The sequence below is a fragment of the Elephas maximus genome, chromosome 23 (assembly GCF_024166365.1).
Source record: "Elephas maximus indicus isolate mEleMax1 chromosome 23, mEleMax1 primary haplotype, whole genome shotgun sequence".
NCBI classification, from domain to species: domain Eukaryota; kingdom Metazoa; phylum Chordata; class Mammalia; order Proboscidea; family Elephantidae; genus Elephas; species Elephas maximus.
This window is the reverse complement of record NC_064841.1, coordinates 10,666,345-10,680,220: the sequence shown is the minus strand read 5'-3', so window position 1 is coordinate 10,680,220 and position 13,876 is coordinate 10,666,345. Positions and strand designations below refer to the sequence as shown.

General features: G+C 40.1%; 1 pseudogene; it reads right to left on the bottom strand.

Moving 5' to 3' along the window:
• LOC126066227 (ceruloplasmin-like) overlaps nucleotides 1–12,630 on the bottom strand; it is a 34,941-nt pseudogene extending 22,311 nt beyond the window's left edge.
• Nucleotides 12,631–13,876: the final 1,246 nt, after the last annotated feature.

The window sequence follows — 13,876 nt, the reverse complement described above, 5'->3', positions numbered from 1 at the left end:
TTAAAGTGATGATGTCATAAGTCAGAAATGTGTTCAACCAGCCCAGGGGCAAGGACTAGAAGGCAGGAGGGGACAAGAAAGCTAGTGATAGGGAACCCAAGTTTGAGAAGGGAGAGTGTTGACATGTTGTGGGGTTGTTAACCAATGTTGTAAAACAATATGTGTACTGTTTAATGAGATGCTAGTTTGTTCTGTAAACCTTCATATAACGTACAATAAAAAAGAATGTGTCCAACTGCAAGACATCTAGATGACTCAGAATCTTGGAAAGTCACTTTGGACCACATAAGTATATTTATCTCACTGAATTCATAGGGACAAAAGAGTGTAGTTAAAATTATTCGATGAATCAGAATGTTTTGTTTTCATGAGGTTATAAGATTACGACTAAAATCTCTAAAACTGTGAGGTGGTGAATTCTGTTTCGATTCCATAGAATATGTATAGATGGCGTTTATAGCCTCGCAAGCTGTGAATAGAATTTTACCAAGGATTCCAAGATACTCTTCTCTTGCCTTCTGTTTTTCGAAGGAAGCATCTGTGTATTCACGGTAAACTAGTTTTTTGTAAGTTCCTCCAATTCTGGTAGCACCTTTTTCAAAGTATAGCTTGGATTCACTGTGCAGAGAAAGCAGGTACACAAAAAATTTTATATTTACAGTGATGATGTGGAAAGAAAGCAAGGGTCTACACACATCTGATTTAAAATGCTTACAATTGTTTCTGATTATAAAAGCAATGGATGTTCACTGCATAAAATTTGGAAAATAAGGAAAAATGAAATAACCCCCCCAAAAATGTCCATAATCCCCCCATCAGTATACAGCCATTGTCATCGTTTTCCATGGCTATCCTTTCAGCCTTTTGTCTAGACAATGAATATCTATGTCTGTCCAACTAATAGCTTATCTACACATTTTCTTTTGGAATAAAAATTAAGAAGGCGTGTCTGATTTTTTTTCAGGAAGGTAGCAAACACTGCTTTTAAAACAACAATGTGAAAAGATGTTATGACATTAAGATGACAGCATTTTTAATTGCTCAGTCTATCATAATAAAAAAATATATGGAGCCCTCTGAGAAAAGATGTCTTGTGGTGAAGTGCTAACTTGCTGTGCTAAGATATCATGGAATTCCCTAGTCAGGAGAATCAAGCAAGCTGATAAAATCCACTAATTTATAGTCATTTCCAACAATATAAAATAAGAATAGAACCTAATCCTGATTCTAATTTTTGTTCTAAATCAGTTATCCTCCTCACAATTAATACAAAATTTCCATTATACAGATTGAATATCTTACCATGAGCTCAAAATGTAAGAAGATACAATAGTTACTTGGCATACTATTCTTGGCTTTCCCGAATTGTACGTGAATGAATTAGAGAAAAATAAATTCAATAGCATGGAAAACATTATTTTTTGGCGGTTTTAGATTAGAGCTTGACCTTTTCTGACATATAACTTTCATTCAATAGAGCAGAAAGCTTAAAACTCATAATCTTTGAGATGGTAAAATGTATATCCATCAGCTGAGCTACCAGAGATTCAAGGCCAGCATGCAGTTTTTTTGGCCGCATTTAAATGCTGATACCATTGTAACACATTTTAGTTTTTGGTTGTTAAAGTTGTTACTACATTCTTAGGTGTCATTCAGTAAATCATATTTATATAATATGATTTAATGCTGTTGCAGAAAATTTTAATTATGCCTTCAGATGTTAACAAGAGTGTGTAAATCATACATGAAGAATGTTTTAATACCTTCATAAAATTGCCCTTGGTAATTTCCTACTATATTGTTAAATGTCCCATAAGTATAAAATAAACCCATTTTCAAATTTAGTGCTAGGAAAAAGATAAGCAGATCAACTCAAAGGCAACTGGTTTGGTTTTTTTGGTTTATGTTTTCATTTGCTTTGGCTGCCAAGGAATTTAAAGAACTGTGTAGCAACAAGCCTCAGCCTAGATAATCTGATACCATTGTTTTCCTACCCTTACCCACTGCCCTCAAGGTGATTCTAACTCATAGTGACCCTATAGGACAGAGTAGAACTGCCTCAGAAGGTGTCTGAGGCTGTAAATCTTTACAGAAGCAGAATGCCACATATTTCTCCTGCAGAGCTGCTGGTGAGTTTGAACTGGTGACCTTTCTGTTAGCAGCCAGCGCTTAACCCCTGTGTTTCAGGGCTTCTTTCCTACCCTTAGTTTATCATTATTCCTTTGCTCTTATCTTAGAAGTCTTGTTTCATCAGTACGTTTTTATTATACCAAAACAAAACCCCTTGCCATCGAGCTGATTTCGACTCACAGCGACCCTATAGGACAGAGTAGAACTGCCTCATAGAGCTTCCAAGGAGCACCTGATGGATTCGAACTGCCGACCTTCGGTTAGCAGCCGTAGTAGCATTTAACCACTACACCACCAGGGTTTCCAAGATGAATATTAAAGGGACATATATCACTAGAAAACAGTAGCCTGCATTAGACCAACTTCTAGAGGATACCTGTCTACAGAGAAGAATTTGAGAGCCTATTGGCCAAAAACATCTTCCCTTGTGGGTATGACATTTCCTCCAAAAGTCACCGAGTTAGTTGGTGTTTCAGATTAACTTTTTGGCAGGCAGGAAACAAATTAAGCCAGGTTTGTTTCCATGAAGGCATCGGTCTTGTATTTTGATTTCAGAAATATGACCACTATTGTTTTTTTGTTTTGTTTTGTTTAGATTATAAATTGGTATAGAGTTTTCAGAGCGCAATTTGTCAGCATTTGTTAAAATTAAAAACCCTTTAATTGTACCATTTTACTTCATGGTTAGTTACTCATGAGAAAGATTTACACATATAACAAAAAATATTTCTATATGAAAATGCATAGTAAAAGGTTTGCAAGTACACACACCAAATTAATTATAGCGGTTACTCTCTGAAGAGAGAACTGGGATGGGGTGGGGTGGGACCGGACCAGTGGTTTGTTCTTAAACCGTCTCTCCAAAAATAAACAAAGGAACAAAAAAATCTGATTTATAGCATTTGCCAATTTTTGTGATGTGAATAATCCCAGTGAGGCCAACTTGAAGCGATCAACAGTTTAACACATGGTTCATTCAACAGTCATCTGTCTTGAGCACATGGGCTGACTCTAGTTTACCACACTGGACTTGCACTTTTTCTTTCCTCTTCTGTCTTCCCTCCGTCCCTCCCTCCCTCCTTTCTTTCTTCCCTTCTTCCTTCTTTTGCTCCTTCCTTCCTTTCCTCCCTCCTTCCTTTGTTCCTTCCCTCCCTCTCTCCTTCCTTCCTTCCCAGCAAAGGTCTATTCATGTAGACTGGAAGTAAAATTTTAAAACACCAAAGATGGAAGAAGGACACAGGAAGAGAAGAAATATGGGAGAAAGCTGTGATCAATTAGCCTAGAAGCCTTCTCAATTGTGTCTAGGGCTGACCCTATTCTTTCTGCAGAGTTGAGGTCCGAGGACCTGGCTTGAGGACATCATTTGTGACAGAGGTTAAGTAGGAAAAATGGGGCCGAGTGTACATTTTATTCCTTTCTAAGCTATAATCTTTTTATCATTAATTTCAGTCCTTGAATTACAATAGCAATTGCATGGTCCTCCCTCTCCCCAGCCTGGCAGGGGCATCATGAAAACCAAAACTGTTGCCATCGAGTGTCATAGCGACCCTATAGGAGAGGGTAGAACTGCCCTACAGGATTTCCAAGGCTGGAGTCTTTACGGAAGCAGACTGCCACATCTTTCTCCTGCGGAGCAGCTGGTGGGTTTGAACCATAGGCATTTCGGTGAGCAGCTGAGCGCTTAACCACTGTGACACCAGGGCTCTTTATGGCAGGGGTGTAGCACGTAATAAATCCTGATAAATACTTGTTTAGTTGTTTGACTGAGTAACTGAAGCATGGTGCTAAGGCAAGTATGGGAATTAGAAAAAAGAAAGGTATTGATTAGAAAAACTAAACTCCTTTTTTTTTTTCTTTCTAAGAAATAGTGGAAGTCTCCAGTCCTAATAGCAATTATGTTTTCTGACTGAGAAATAAAGCAAAAGCATTTACATGATCATATCTAGAGTTCGGTCATAGTTAGGGACAGAAAAGATCAGTAATTGCATAACTGATCATCACATTAAATGGAGAGCATGATTGAAGAGGCAAACAAACTCAAATAAGCGGACTTTCTGAGGACTGGATTAGAAGGTCCCTGGGTGGCATAACAATTTGTGTTTAACTACTAACCTAAAGGTTGGTGGTTTGAACCCACCTAGTGGCACCATGGAGGAAAGGCCTGGAGACCTGCTTCCGTAAAAGATTACAGCCAAGAAAACCCTATGGAGCAGTTCTACTCTGCAACACATGGGGTCACCTTGAGTCAGAATAGATTTACAATATTTTTTTTGTTTGTTTGTTTGGATTGGAATTAGTTGGTCCTGTGTAATTCCTAACTATGCTTCTTATAAGGGTTTGGGCAAATGTGGTAACCTCTTGAAACTTGTTTTCTCAGTTTTAAAAAATGAATAATACTTGCTCTGCCTTGCGTTCAGGGTTTGTGTGGGGCTCATAGACTAGTGAGTGTAAAAGCGTTTTGTAAAAACAAAATAAAAAACCCTGTAAACCTGAAACAGGTTATTATCATAGAGTGAAGATGTCAGAGCCCTGAGTTCTGGTCCTGTCTTTGTCGTATTTTCCAAAAGGCAGTCCCTGGATATCAGCTTCTTCATCTGCAAAATGAGGCATTTGGAGTGGGCTATAAACTTGGAAGTTCTCCGAGCCTACATTGTGCAGAAGTCATAAGTTCGTACCATGTATCTGACAGCCCAGCATCTACTCCCCAGGGCCCTTGGCCACCATGAAGGCATCTTCCATCGAGGCAGGGAAGACAGTGATGGTGTCCTTTCTGTGATTCCTAGAGGTCAGAGTTTGCCCATGGAGATAGATTGGGTGTGTGTCAGACACACCACCCATACCAAAAAAAATACCACTTGACTCTGTCTTCTGCACACATGGTGAGATTGGGCAGCTTTCCATACATGTATCCATTTATTGCTGACAGCAAATACACATTAACCTATGAAGCATGGAAATCAGCACCACTCAGTAGACTTCCTATGCATTTATCAATTATATAAACCTTGCGGTGTCAACATTCTTCTCATATGTAATCCACGACAATATTTTATTTCTGTTTCACTAAAAAGAAGGCCATAAACACTGTGTAAGATTAAAAGTGATAGGATCACAAAGGTTTGGAGTCAAAGAAGGAGGAAAGTGAGTAGAAAGGTAGGAAGCAGAGAAAGGGGAAAAGAATAGAGAAGGAAACTAAGTTCAAGAAAGAAGAGCGTGGGAATAAAAGTGACTCAGATTCTGACAGCAAATTTTCTGAAAAATTACGTTGGATAGAAATACCTTTTCCTGAAGTATCTGGTTAGGTCTATATTCTTACATAGCATTTTATTATCGTAAAATCACATCTTTCCTGTGTTTTCAACATCTAATTTTTAATCGATATCAGACTTCAGGAAACAAACTTATGTATATAGCTTTACTTGCTATGAAACTTTGGAAACCAGCAGAATTTACTAGATACCTTGCATATCAACCAGCATACCATAAGTATAACACTGAGAAATATAAACTCACCTAAACAAGCTGAGGTGGCGTAGTGGTTAAGTGCTACAGCTGCTAACCAAAAGGTGGCAGTTCAAATCCACCAGGTGCTCCTTGGAAACTCTATGGGGCAGTTCTACTCTGTCCCATAGGGTTGACTATGAGTCAGAATCGACTCGATGGCAGTGGGTATAAACAAGCTTGAACAAAGGAAATCACCAAAGAGAACTACAGAAAATAGAATTATAGGATATTGTGAAGGACAAATTTCTTCTTAATCTTACCGGGCATTTTATTGCTCTCCTCAAAGCCAGGATTGCTACTGTTAACTTTGCCAGGCTTGGTATATGTATTAATATTGTCATCAATATACCAGCTATGATTTTCATCAACTGTAGAAAACATCAGGACAAAAGACTTGTCGATATTTTTTTCAATGTCTCCATTCAGTGTCCCTGAAAATAAAAAAAAATACATTTCTTATTTTTCATATAGATAATAAACAATGCTGGTGTTAAAAATACAACTATTTTTTATTTGGAAAATGATCTACAAGGTTTGCTAATTGTTAGGACATATGGAAAAGGAAAATGTTTGAAGTGTGGGAGTACCAAAAAAAACCCACCATATTTATATATATATATATACATATAAAAAATATATATATACAGCCAAAATTAAAGAATCCATACTCATCTTTACTTCAAATCAATAACTTCCTAAAATGACCACATCTGATAGCCATTATCATATGAAATTTTTCTGTCTCAACCTTGTACTTCCTCAAAGCACAACCGTAGTTTATATCAATTAATCTATTTATTTATGCATGCATTCGACAAATATCTGTTGAGCACTTGTAATGTGCCAGGTAATATGGCGAGTGCTAGGTTCATAAAAGTGAACAAGACAGATTTCCACCCTTGAGGGGCTCATAATCTAGGGTGGAAGCCATCAAGAAATAAATAATACAATTTGTATGTAACATTCTGCAGGAGGGAAGAACAACGTGATCGGGAGCTATCTGACCAAATCTTGGGCGAGGAAAGGTTCCCTGAAGGCTGTGACTCCTAAGCTGGTATCTAAAGGATGAGTAGGAGTTTGCCGTAAAGTAGATTCCAGGCAGAAATTAAGAGAAAGGGAGTTTGGACTTTATCCCAAGAGTAATCAGCAGCCATTGGAGGAGTGTAAGCAAAGGAGTGACAGGATCAGCTTGACCTTTCAGAATCGTCCCCCTGACAGCCAGGTGGACATGAATTGAAAGGGATAGCACTACAGGCTAGTGGAGCATGTAAGATGCTGTCGTAGGCATCTAGGCAAAGGATGGCAGTGGCCTGAACTAGGTTAGAGTCAGTGGAGTAGGAGAGAAGTGAGCAGACCTAGCAATGTGTCGGAGGTAGAACTGGCAGAACTAGCTTGGTAGGGGATAAGGGGGTAGGGGAGGGCGGGATCAAGAATGACACCCAGGTTTCTGTCTCTAGCAACTGGATGGAGGATGATTGGGCCATTCCCTAAGTTAGGAAACATAGGAGGAAGAGTGAAATTGGGGGGAGGAAGGACTGGGGTTTTGAAATATGGTGAGGATTAGGTACAAATGGACATCCGAGGGGAGAGGCCAAGCTGCCAGGATTGATGATTAGCAGAAGGATTTGGACCAAAGTTATAGATTTGAGGCTCATTAACATACACATGGAAATAAATGACCCCAAATGCATAAGATCACTGGTGAACTCAGGCTGAACAAAAGAGAACTTCTAGGACAGTGGAACAAATAAGCAACATTGTGATAAATGGAGAAAAGATTGAAGTTGTCAAGGATTTTATATTACTTGGATACGCAATCAAAATACATGGAAGCAGCAGTCAAGAAATCAAAAGACACATTGCAATGAGCAAATCTGCTGCAAAAGACCTCTTTAAAGTGTTGAAAAGCAAAGATGTCACCTTGAAGACTAAGGTGTGCCTGACCCAAGCCATGGTGTTTTCAATTGCTTCATATGCATGTGAAAACTGGACGTTGAATAAGGAAGACCCAAGAATTGATGCCTTTGAATTGTAGTGTTGGCAAAGAATGTTGAATACACCATGGACTGCCAAAAGAATGAACAAATCTGTCTTGGAAGAAGTACAACCAGAATGCCCCGTAGAAGCAAGGATGGTGAGATTATGTCTCACATACTTTGGACATGTCATCAGGAGGGACCAGTCCCTGGAGAAGGACATCCTGCTTAGTAAAGTAGAGAGTCAGCAAAAAAGAGGAAGACCCTCCATGAGACGGATTGACACAGTGGCTGCAACAATGGACTTAAGCTTAACAACAACTATGAGGATGGCACCGGACTGGGCAGTGTTTCGTTCTGTTGTACATGGCATTGCTATGAGTCGGAGTTGGCTCGACAGCACCTAACAAAAACAACAAGCCCCAAATATTTGATATCAGTCCTTGTCAGAATTGCATCTGAAGCTATAGGGCACAAGTGAGAATAATTTTTAATGAAGAGGTGTTGGTGACAGTTCACACCAGTGCCTTTGAAAATGCAAAGCATTAGGTTTGTTAATTCCAGTTGTGTAAAAAGAAAAGAAATACTCATACAGGTTACATAAAATTTAAATTAAATAGCTACTAGTTCTGTGTCTTGTCATCATCCAGTTGAGTTCCTTGTAAGTTTGAGAAGGGCAAAGACCCCTTCTTCAAAAATTGTTTTAAAAACTCGTCACCCAAGGAATGCCTAATCTGCCACTTTGAGACTACATGTGCTTGTTATAGGAAACTACAGTTGTTAAAATATTAATTGTAGAGAGCTGTTTGTTCACTGACAGCTGTAAACTTTGATCATCATAGGAAGCTAAATTTGCTCACCTATGTCATAATTAATCAAGTGCTATAACCTCACTGATCTTGCTATAGTAAACCTAATCAGAATATAAAAACTGTATATTCCTTTGCAAGTTAGTAAAACCACCTCCTTCTAATAATTATTTTCCAATGAAGTAAACTGGTGATTGTAACTTGAAGCATCAAAGTAAAATCTTTCACTTCCAAAGACAGACGCAAAGGAACATAACGCTCAAGGAATGGTCAGAGGGCTTCTCATCTTCCTATTTCCTCTCACCCTGCTGATTCCCTGGGTGGTACGAATGGTTAATGGGTTCAACTGTAACTCCAAGTTTGGAGATCTGAGTTCGCCCAGATGCACCTTGGAAGAAAAATCAGTCACTGAAAACCTTATGGAGCACAGTTCTATTCTGATACACGTGGGGTCGCCTTGAGTTGGAATCAACTCAACGGCAACTGGTTTTCTGCTGATCTCAACACTTCTCTGAGGAGAGGAGGGAGAAAGGTGGCAGAAATTCCTGTGTGAAAGTGGATAAAGTGAAGCGTACTGGGTTTGACTACCATCTAGTGACCAACCTGGATTACTGTACTGGACTGGAGCTGAGGGGTTGAACTCAAGGTCTCCATCTAGTGCTCAGAGTCCAAGAGGGTAGCTTTACATTCTTAACTGGAAAATCAAGGTCGAGGCAAGATAATGGAGCAAAATTCCACTAGAGGAGCGACGGAGAGCCCACGTACTCAGGTTGACTCTCTTGCTATAACTTGAGATTTTAAAAATGCGTTACCTCTTTTACAAGTTAGAATTGGTCCAACAAGTCCTGCAGCCACATCTTTCACAGTGTCTAGATGGGAGTGGTAAATCCTTGTCACGCAGTTACTGTCATTGGGGCCAGGTCCCTGACTTTCTTCTACATACCACGGGTAACTATACTCTTCCCCCGGCTTCATGTGGTCGTCTTCCTTTTGCAGGCCCGTGGTATTATCAGGATAGAGAGCACCTAGAACACAAACTCCCCACTGTGGTCACAGTAACCATCGGATGCCACTACTAGTTCGAATGAATTCATGCTTTTTGCATTGAGCCATGATTGTGTGTTAATTTGTACTTTTGGAAAAAAGTATGCACTTCTCCCCTCCCTTCCCCTCCTCTTCTCCCCCGTTTCACCTCCCTGGATCCCCCTTAGTTGGCTTCCCCCCGGAATGCCCAGCTTGGCCACAGTTTCTAGACCAAACTGGAAGGAGGTAAGCGGTATCACCTCTCAACTCACGCCACCTTTAGAGATTCATGCAACAAGTATTTATTGTGTACCTACTGTGTGCCTAGATCTAGGGTAGAGACAGGACCTCCGGACTCCTGAGTTGTCCTCCGTATTTTCTATTGCCAGTCAGACTCAGGACCCAGGGTATAAAGAGGCATCTGTGTTACCCCCAAGTAGCCCACGGAAGTCCTAAGGTGGCTCTCTGCATTGCTTACATTTCCTGAGCTAGAACTTTGGTTCTGAACTGGGGGCTTTGCTTTCCTGTCTTTCTTCTTCTCCCATCCCTTGAGACGGGGTCCTCCTAACCATGGATGATGTCCCTTTATTTAATAAAGACTTTGAAGCATGGCCAACCTCAATTCTTTGTCCATCTTTTGAGACCCTCCAACACTAAGTTGGACACAAAGAAATTTGCTGATCTGTGACTAGCTTTCTCCCTGCTCAACTGTCCATTTGGAGCTGAGTCTGGAGCTGGTGCAGTTTCTTCTGTCTCATTCCAGAGGATTAATCCAGGGTAAGCGTCTAACTTCTCTGTTTCCCCAGGCACTGTCTTGCTGCCCTGAGGGATCTGAGTCCAAGATTTGAGTGTCGATAAGAAAATTCTTGTTGACATTTATCCCATCATATGTCTATAATATATGACCTTTTCAAGAGATGGTTATTGCAAGATATTACACGTAACATGGCAAGGTAGTTATGAAGGATGACTGGAGTGACATAAACTATTTCTATTGGCCTATTTTTCCATAGATCCAAAGCAAAGTCTGTTGGAAGAACATCCATCCCATAGGTGGTACTCTTATCAAGTCAAGCGGAAGTTCTAATTTTCTGAAGATTTATGCCAGATTTTTATAATAAGTGTATTTCAAACACTAGAAGAAAAAAATTCTCTGTTTTCTACCTACAGTCAAGCCAAAGCTCTCTTTTCCTAGCTTTCTTTGTTGTTTTCTGTTGGCTTTTGTCTTCCCTTATCTGAAATAAATAGGCACATATAAGTGAAGATATGTAGAAGCGAAGATACTGCCTGGAATGTACTGAGTTCTCTCGAAGCTGATGTTTTCAAAGAACCTGATCCTTATCTAGCAGATAGAGATGGGTAGGGGGCAGACAGTGTTTCTGTCAACCCAACATTTAGCTCCTGAGTGTCTTCTTTAAAAAGAAGGGAGGGAAGACTGTGTTTTCTCCCTCGGGAATTGCATGAGGGTGTTCACTCATTCAAGATGAGAAGTTGAAAAAGGGTTGTCTTGGTGATGACCATTAAAGAGTCCAAAGCAAGAGTCTGCCTCTATGCTGAACTACTTGTATTTCATAATGGCGACCATTTCATGGTTATCTTGTTTTTCCTTAGGACTTGTGCTCATGTTCGCCATCAGCAAAAGCTCAAGGCGGGAAGGAAATGGGGTCCAGCTTACCTTCATTTGCTTTAGTATAGGTGAGTCCATGAGTATGCCAAGTATAGGGTCTTGATGCAAAATTTTTTACATATATATGCACCAAGTCTCCAGTCTCTGCCTTCATTATTGGACCTAAAAATCCCAACCAGGATGGCTTTTCAATCATGGTTTGAAATGTCTCATCAGTATATTGAAAATATAAAGCCTTTTTATAAACAGACCCTATGCTATCTGGACCTCTTTGTAGATACAGTTGGGATTGAAAATCTCTGTAAAAACAAAAAAGAGAAACTTAACAAATTTTGACCGGAAAGAAGAAGATCAAACAATGGTTAGACCAACTAAAACTAAAAGCAAGAAGAAACTTATAGCCTAATTTGGATAGACAAAACCCAGACACGGAAAATATGAAGGGAGAGGGAAAAAAAGCGTTATAGGTGAGGAGAACCTATATAGCTATCTGATAAAGAGATCAAATACAAATGCAGCAAGTAATATACTCAGCATTTTGGCTTAAAAGACATGCCACATTCTTGTATTGAGCCTGGTATATGTTTCTAACCCCCCTTTAAAGTTACTTTGGCTCCCAAGCATTAGATCAATTCCTATGATTTTGGATTGTTTATACTTTGAAATGAATTTGTAGATTTGCTGTTAGAATTGGGGACATTTTGGCTAACAACCGTGATAAATCAGAATCCCACTGGTAACTTTTAGGTTCCCCTTCTCAATTATCTGAAGAAAAAAATGAAGAAGACAGCTGCAATTTTACAACCTCTAATATTTAATCTACGGGGTCGCTAGGAGTCAAAATTGACTCCACGGTAGTGGGTTCCACGTACACCCCAGGAGCTCTGGTGACACAATGGTTAAGAGCTTGGTGGGAACTGAAGGGTCTTGGCTGGTAACTGAAAGGTCAGCCGTTCGAACCCACCAGCAGCTCTGTGTGAGAAAAGACGTGTTGATCTTCTCCTGTAAAGATTTCAGCCTAAGAAACCCTATGGGGCAGTTACACTCTGTCATACAGGCTCATCATGAGTTGGAATCAACTCAGTGGCACACAACAACAACCGTACACCCACATCGGAAGGAAAAGCATTGGTTTACACCTTGAATGGCACACAATGCAACATTATAGATGAACCCTGGGAGAATGTGTCATGAGAACAAAAAATAGTGATAATCCAGGGAGGAACAAACTCTTATTTATATAAATATAGTCCTTATACTAAACAAACAAACAAAGTGGCCCTAACAACAAAAGTGTCCTTAGATCAATTGTGGGAAATCCTTTCCCAGCATTTTATCAACAAGTAATAATTAACAACTTCAGCCACTGATAGTAACTTTTTTAATGCAAAAGTATTGCTTACTGATCTTCTGAAAAATATTTTCCATTGAGCACATTTCTACCAGTAGGAGCGTAGTTCCAAGCAGTTTCTCTAATGCCTATCTTGTAGTATCTATCTTTCGCCCGACCTAGAGAACTAATAAAAATCAGAAAGAAGGCCAGCTGGAAAAGGGCCTTCATTTTCAAATCGTAAATCCAAAGAAGCTAACTGAGTAGGGCTTACATTCTTTTTATAATTAGGGCTTTCTTCCTTTATTTGTGTCTATTTACATAAAGATCAGGGTTACGTGAGAGCTCATTAACATATACGACATTTCCATTCCAAATGCGTTTAGTTTTCATCTGCCAGGACAGGTGAAATGTTGCACAACTCACAGGGGATACTGGATATTGGCCCAGTGTATACTACCAGTTCAGTGTTTGGTTGGCTTACTGGATAGATGGGTTACCTAGCTCATCCATCATTTCCTGATGACCATTTTCTACCCCTGATAAAGTCTCTGGACGGCACAAATGGTTAAGTGCCCAACTACTAGCCAAAACGTTGGCAGATCAAACCCACCCAGAGGCACTCGGAAGACAAGCCTGGAGATCTGCTTCTGAAAGGCCACAGCCTTGAAAATGCATGGAGCAGTTCTACTCTGCACACTGATGGGGTCTCCGTGAGTCAGAATTGGCTCCACAGCAACCAACACTTTCTATCCACACGTTATAGGAATAGTCCACTGACAGTCTCCAGCCTCGGTTTTTTCACTTTTCCAGGTCATTCTACATACCATTCCCGGATTAATCTTTTTTTAAGTATTACTTTTGTTATGCTGTTCCCTAGTTGGTAATTTAAATTCTTTGCCATTTAAGATGTTCTTTAAATTCTTCTCAAATTCCTTGCCATATGACTATCCATAATCTAGCCTCTACCTGGTATTCCAGGCTTGTCTCCATAGTACACTTACAGGATCTCTTCCCTTCGGAAAGGTGTCTTATTAAGGAAACGGTGTGAGTAGGGGAGAACGCACCGAAGTCAGATAGTTCTGAGTTTGAGTCTTGACTTGTCACTTAACAGCTGAGTGACCAGGGTCTAATCGTGGAACTCAATTTCTTCGTTTAGAAACGGTAACAGCATTACTTACCCACTTAGGAAGTTGTGCAAATGAATGAGGCCGCGCACGCTGTGGAGGAGCTGGGGGACACAGTCAGCACTTGACAAGTGTGTTTTTGTCTCCTTTTCCCCCATCGTGATAGCTTTCTAGATGCATCTGACCTCACTCTCCAGCCTGACAGGCTCTCCCTTCTTCCCCTCCTTTCCTTGGCTTATCCAAATTTTCTCCCACTCCTCAAGCCTCAAATGGAGTTCACCTCCTCAGTGAAGCCTTCCGAACCACCTTAGCCTAACAAACGTCTTCTTCCTAAAGTCACCAGCTGGAGC